This window comes from Danio aesculapii, chromosome 20 (genome assembly GCF_903798145.1).
Source record: "Danio aesculapii chromosome 20, fDanAes4.1, whole genome shotgun sequence".
Classification (NCBI taxonomy): Eukaryota; Metazoa; Chordata; class Actinopteri; order Cypriniformes; family Danionidae; genus Danio; species Danio aesculapii.
In genome coordinates, this window is record NC_079454.1 from 6,591,826 (window position 1) to 6,599,831 (window position 8,006).

Consider the following 8,006-nt stretch of genomic DNA (forward strand, 5'->3'; position numbering starts at 1 on the left):
ATAATTCCGTTTATAACACAATGGAGTTCAAAGCTGAATACACTAGTCAAGCTGCTCTTGCCTTGACCTTGATTTGCTTGCAGATGACTTGTGCATTGTCCTGTCTCTGTCAAGTGACAGTAATTACATTTTAAAAGTCTGATTCATGTAAAACAAAACTTAATGTTACACGTACAAATGCATTCTGGAGTGTTTTTTGAGGAACTGTTTTTTTATTTAACTGGTTACCCTGCTGAAAAATCCAGCTTAAACCAGTCTAGGCTGGTTGGCTGGTTTTAGCTGGTTGACCAGCCTGGTTTTAGAGGGGTTTTGGCCATTTCCAGGCTGGTTTCCAGCCATTTGCAGCCTGGTCTGGTTAGGCTGGAAAATGACCAGCTAAATCCAGCTAAAACCAGCTTGACCAGCCTGGTTTAAGCTGGACATAGCTGGTTTTGGCTGGGCTCCCAGCCTGTCTAGGCTGGTCAAGCTGGTTTTAGCTGGTCATTTTCCAGCCTGACCAGCTAAGACCAGGCTGGAAATGGCTGGCCACCAGCCTGGAAATGGCCAAAACCCCTCTAAAACCAGGCTGGTCGACCAGCTAAAACCAGCCAACCAGCCTAGGCTGGTTTAAGCTGTTTTTTTCAGTAGGGTATCCAAAAGTACTGCACCTACAGGATTGAAAATGCAGTAGTAATTGTGTATTTTTATTTTATGAACAAAACACACAGTCTTGCTGGAATGCTGAAGTACTGTCAGTTGTAAGCAGTCATTGCTCTTCCTCTTTCAAAGATATTTTCATGACTTTACCCCGAAATCCTGAAACTGTTATTCTTTATTATCTAATGTGAATTGTCTCCTCTGGCAGCACAGTTCCTAAAAATGATTCACAGTAATGAGTGTCTGGTGAAATTTGTGACTGTTTCAGGTCCGCAATATGCATATATTTTCCTTTGCAATAACAGAGTGTAATCATTTGCTCATTTGTGCTGCAGTACCACAATTCAAGTGACAGATGGCGACCAACGGTGTTTGTAAAACTGCAATAACTTGTGCTGTTTTGGTGACGTTTGTTTCTTTGCTCGGGACCACATGTACTCGTTTCTCTTTCTTTGATTTAAATATATATTTATTTAGTATTTGGGGTATACGGTCATTTTGAATGTCTTCACCAGCTGTTTCTCAAGCTGACATTTGATTGTTGTGTTTACTGACGTGGGGCTTGATGTAGTGTCTGCTATGATCGTGGATTAAAGTTGTGATGTAAACCGTACTCTACAATGTTCATACTGTGATTGTATTTTCTACATAAACACGATGTCATGATTCATCTTCGAGTTTTTCTTCAAATATTAAGTCTTGTGAGTACGACTGCCTCACAATTTGTCGAATACATTTTCATTGGTTGGCTGCAGAAAAACAATACATTCACAGTAACCGCTTAATGTTTGCTATAACCAGGGGCGGATTTAACCAAGCGAGGTAAGCAGCTGCTTATTACCCCAAGTACCTAGAAAATTCTATAAATGATATTTAACATAGGTTTCTCTCATATTTTCTATGGTGAGTGTCTAACAAATCAAATTATGTTATTGTTAGATCCATGCAAATGTGTCCCCCTCCCCATATCATGGATCAGATCCAGCAGTCAAATCTGGATCTCTTTTAAAATGAAATAGTTCATTTATTTTTGATTCATTATTGTCATTTTAAGAATCAATTCATTTAAAATGTATAGATAGATAGATAGATAGATAGATAGATAGATAGATAGATAGATAGATAGATAGATAGATAGATAGATAGATAGATAGATAGACAGACAGATAGATAGATAGATAGATAGAATTACTATATGATAGATAGATGGATGGGTGGATGGCAAGATAGAATTACTATATGATAGATGGATGGATGGATAGAATTACTATATTATAGATACAGTAGATAGATGGATAGATGGATGGATGGATAGAATAACTATGTTATAGATAGATAGATAGATAGATAGATAGATAGATAGATAGATAGATAGATAGATAGATAGATAGATAGATAGATAGATAGATAGATAGATAGATAGATAGATAGATAGATAGATAGATAGATAGATTGGATGGATAGATAGAATTACTATATTATAGATAGATGGATGGATGGATGGATGGATGGATAGAATTACTATATGATAGATAGATAGATAGATAGATAGATAGATAGATAGATAGATAGATAGATAGATAGATAGATAGATAGATAGATAGATAGATAGATAGATAGATAGATAGGACGGATGGATGGATGGATATATAGAATTACTATATTATAGATAGATAGATAGATAGATAGATAGATAGATAGATAGATAGATAGATAGATAGATAGATAGATAGATAGATAGATAGATGGATGGATGGATGGATGGATGGATGGATGGATGGATGGATGGATAGAATTACTATATGATAGATAGATAGATAGATAGATAGATAGATAGATAGATAGATAGATAGATAGATAGATAGATAGGACGGATGGATGGATGGATGGATGGATGGATAGATAGATAGATAGATAGATAGATAGATAGATAGATAGATAGATAGATAGATAGATAGATAGATAGATAGATAGATAGATAGATAGATAGATAGATAGATAGATAGGACGGATGGATGGATGGATGGATGGATAGATAGATAGATAGATAGATAGATAGATAGATAGATAGATAGATAGATAGATAGATAGATAGATAGATAGATAGATAGATAGATAGATAGATAGATAGATAGATAGAAAGAAAGAAAGAAAGAAAGAAAGATAGAAAGAAAGAAAGATAGTAAGTAAGTAAGTAAGTACAAAGGATGCATATTAGGACTGTTTGGCCCATGACTGGAACGTGCTTCTGGTGGATAGTTTACCATGAGGCCACATGAGAGGATTTCCTTGTGAACCAAAGCTAATGTGGTGATCTCTGCTGGTCAATTATGCTGCCAATTTCTGTAAACTTTAGTCAAATTGTTTTATTCTTTTGATCAATATAACAAAATGTTGTTTTTTTACATACAAAGGGTTAAATCACCAAAAAAAAAAAAAAAAAAAAAAAAAAAAAAAAAAAAAAAATATATATATATATATATATATATATATATATATATATATATATATATATATATATATATATATATATATATATATATATATAATTCTCATGTTGCTCTAATGGGACATTTTTTCACAAACGAAGAAATGTTGGTTCTCAAACCGTTTTGGAAGCCTTTAGTTTCAGTTTTATGCAATAAATACTAATAACAGCACTGACATTTCTCAAATTATGTTAGGATTGGAGCAAAAGTTAAGGTTGGAAAAAGAAAGATGACATTTTCCTTTAGTTTTTCTATACACTAAAAAACCCTAATAAGTTGACTGAACGAAATTAATTGAGTAAACTCGTTGCCTCAATTTAATTGAGTAACGGAGTCTCCCAGAACTTGCATATTTAAGTTTATTAACTTGCCGGTTTGGTAGATTATACTTAAATTGTTCAGTTCAGTGTGTGTGTGTCTGTGTGTGTAATTATATACTATGAAAAAAATGTTTAAAAGGAAAATAAATAGCCATTTATTCCCATTATGGTGAATAATTATACACGAAGCCTCGTTTGCTGATTAAAAAAAGACCTGTCCTAAATGCAGACACATTGTGGAGACCTAAAAAAGACCTAAAATGCTAAATTTTAAGTAATGTTCAGTCAACTTTACCTGATTGTTTAAGTAAAGACAACATTAGGGTTTACAGTGGATTTAACCCTGTAAATTTAATCCACATTTACTATACAATTTTAAACAAAATTTCATTTGCAGACAGTTTTTTTGATGGGCTGGAATTACAAACAAACCTAAAATTCCTCTATTGTTATTTCTGTAATTATTATTATTTTGTATTTTCTTTAGGGTTAGGTTATTGAACAGAAATATCTCACAAAAAAAGATTAAATAAAAGGTTAAATAAATTGTTGTGCTTAAAGGGTAAGTTCACCTCAAAATGAAAATGCTATCATTTACTGACCGTCTACTCCTTTAAACATGTTTGACACTTATTCTACCATTGAACACAATAAAAAAAAAGAAGAATGTTGGAAGCTGGTATCCATTAATCATATATTTTTCCTACTGTGGATGTCAGTGTCTACTGGTTTCCAACATTCTTCAGATTTCCTCTAATGTGTTCAACAGACATAGAAAAAAAGGGGATTGGAACCACTTGTGGGAGAGTACATTTTATTTTGGGACAAACTATTTCTTTAACATGTTTCCCAAATTAAATTTTCTTTAAAAAAGATCAATCTTTTACATGTTTTTCTGCCCGCTGAAAACATTCAGCAAAATGCGTATCATATGAAAGACCACCGAGCCATTTGGAAAAGTAGCTGTGATATCAGTTCTCAGAGCGCCATTTGGTTGAAAGAGGCCCTAATACATTGTCTCTTGAATTCTGATCATATTTCATACAATTGTTTTAGGGTCATGAGGCATACAGCTAATTTTCCATCCCAAAGTGCTTCTATTATCCTATTATATTGTTCCCAATTTAGATTTATTGTCTCCTATAAAAGGCTTACGTATTATTCTGATAATACACAATGCATTATGATCTTAATGAGAGCCATACTTCACACTGATTGGTCATCTTCACCCGATCTTTTGTGACTGGCTGAATTTTATGGTGTGTTTTGCAAACCAAACAGCCAATACCATATGTGAATTTCAGCACTTTATACACACCAGCTGGGTTTCCATCACCCTGGGTTATTGTGCATTTTGAAGCATTACATAAAACAATTGTAAGCTTGCAGAAGGTGGGTATCCACCAAACCTGTTTTTCGCCGTTTTACTGTTGTTATCAGTGAAAGCATCACATTTTTAGAACGCCCTGAGCTGATCGCTTTTTGTTTTGTTTAAAGCTTTGACTGTTGTTGAAGTCCTCACAGAGTGTTTGCACTCACGTTTCTGCTTCAGTTGACGCGCATTCTTAAGGTAAGTTTGGACTTGTTTATGGACAACAAAGGGTTTGTGCGAATAATAGGAGATGGAAACACTTTTGCCAGGTAATCTCTGACTTAGCGAACATTACATCCACTCACAGCTGTCTTAAAGAGCCCATATTATGGGTTTTTGAAAATGCCCTTCCATGTAGTGTGTAACACAGCTCTAAGTGAAGTGAAATATCCAGCTAAGGCTTAAATCTGTAAGTGTACAGTGTTTAAAACTATTGATTCATCTATAAAAGAGTCGACTCATAGTGCTTCAAACGAGTCGTCTTGATAATGAGTCATTAGGTGTTTCGTGATGACGCAGCTACGAAACACAAGTAGTTGGGCGCGAAAACCCAGGAGATTTGAAACCTGCGGCCCGTGCCGCTTTGATTACGGATCGTCAGCTGTTTACACACATGCAACGGTCAAGTTTCAAAATATTTCAGCTCAGGTTCGAGGTGAGGTGTCTAAATTGCACCCAGCAAGCTGAACTGGCGCTCTAGGCGTGTGTGTCATGTCCTCGGGTAGGAGTAATGTGTGTGTGTGTGTGTGTGTGTGTGTGTGTGTGTGTGTGTGTGTGTGTGTGTGTGTGTGTGTGTGTCTCCTCGTGTGTGTAACGCACGGGTATTCGCAGATATAACTGAGCGCCGCGCCCTCTCAATTCAGCCGCTCCTCTATGGACGCGCCGGCCCTGTGTGTGTGTGTGTGTGTGTGTGTCTGTGTCTCCTTGTGTGTGTAACGAACGGGTATTCGTGGATATAACTGAGCGCCGTGCCGCGCCGCGCCCTCTCTATTCAGCCGCTCCTCTATGGACGCGCTGGCCCTGTGTGTGTGTGTGTGTGCGTGTGTGTGTGTGTGTGTGTGTGTGTGTGTGTGTGTGTGTGTGTGAAAAGAGCAAGAAGACTGTGACAGGCTAGATCTCCTCGCCAGTTCTTGGACTTTTTGGTCAATAAAATAGTTAGTCGTCAGTATTTTCTAGTCCATCGTCTGTGTTTACATTCACACACTGGCAGCCAAAATCCACTATGAAGCGTGTATGCACTGTGAATACTTTTATATTGTTGATTAGCTGCTGGGCATTTCACTCTGTCTTGCGCTGAAGCCTTGTCCGTGTCGACCAATCGCAGCAGGCTGTCATCGGTCCAATCAGCGCAGATTAGCTTTGCGCTGAGGAGGGGTTTGGGAACAAATGAATCGCTGAACGATTTATCAGGGAGTCGCTGGGATAATTAGGTAAAAATAAATGCAGATTATAAGACCATCAAGGTGTTGTTTGACCTTGCATGCATATTAGACTGTTGTTGGAGACCCTTAAAACCTAAATATGACCCTATTTCATGTATAATATGGGCTCTTTAAATATGCTTGCCTACTGTTGGTTGCTAGGTTACCAATACTACAGTCAGCCACTCTAACAACTTGATTGAAACGCACCTTATTTAACCTAAAAGATTCACTTCGCATTAGGATGGAAACCTGGCTAGTGATATGAGCAGTAATAACAGTAGTAATTCAGACCTACTGTATGTGTTTACATTTATGCAATTGACACTTTTATCCGATGCAACTCTCTTATCATTTTAACAGCCATAACATGTTATCAGTTCTTGCTTTCCATGGGAATTCAACTTAAAACCTTGCTGTTGTTCAGTACTATTTGAGCTACAGGAAAGTAGTTTGTTCTAGAGCATTGAAAATTGAATGTTAAGAGTGTGTATTTCCACTATATCAGCCTTAGCAGTGTGACTGATGCATTGACAGCTATTATACACACTTCATTAAAGGTTATGCACTCACCGGCCACTTTATTAGGTACACCTTATTAGTACTGTTGGAGCCCCTTTTGCCTTCAAAACTGCTTTAATCTTTCGTGGCGTAGATTCAACAAGGTACTGGAAATATTCCTCCGAGATTTTGGGTCAATACTGACATGATAGCATCACTCAGCTGCTGCAGGTTTGTCGGCTGCACATCCATAATGTGAATCTCCCGTTCCACCACATCCCAAAGGTGCTCTATTGGATTGAGATATGGTGACTGGGGAGGCCATTTAAGTATAGTGAACTCATTTTCATGTTCAAGAAACCAGTCTGAGATGATTTGCGCTTTATGACATTGCGCGTTATCCTGCTGGAAGTTACACTGTGCTCATAAAGGGATGGACATGGACATGGTCTGACCTCTGGCATCAACAAGGCATTTGCGCCCACAGAACTGCCGCTCACTGGATAGCTTCTCTTTTTTTGGGCCATGCTCTGTAAACCCTAGAGATTGTTGTGCGTGAAAATCCCAGTAGATCAGCAGTTTCTGAAATACTCAGACCAGCTTGTTTAGCACCAACAACCATGCCACGTTCAAAATCACTTACATCACCTTTCTTCCCCATTCTTATGCTCGATTTGAACTGCAGCAGATCGTCTTGACCGTGTCTACTCACCTAAATGCATTGAGCTGCTGCCATGTGATTGGCTGATTAGAAATTTTCAAAAACAAGCAGTTGGACAGGTTTTCCTAATAAAGTGGCCGGTGAGTGTATACAGGAGAAAAACATAATAGAAACTTTAAATATTAATTTCTGCTAAAAAGTCTGCTGAATAAGACATATGACACTGAGGAAAGGGTTAACTGTGATCACACATCGCCCAACCCTCTACAACCCTTTCACCTTATACATCATGCGCTCTCAGCTTTAGTTCAGCTCAGTTCAGCTTTTCATGTGTGACATTATAACTCAGAGACTACTGTTGGAATCATGCAATGCATTCTTTACCATTATTTTAACAGTTAAACATTATTTTAACACCTGCAAGTCTCAGCTGGTTTATCATTAACTGCACATTTTAGAGCATTGTGAAAAAACAGTCATCCCATTTATGATAACATTTATGACCAAAGATTATGTCTTGCATGTCTGTTACGTCTGCATTTTTTTTTTTTACAAATTGTTCTTTCCAGTTTGATCCACCCTAAACTGGTGCCAGCCAAGACAACC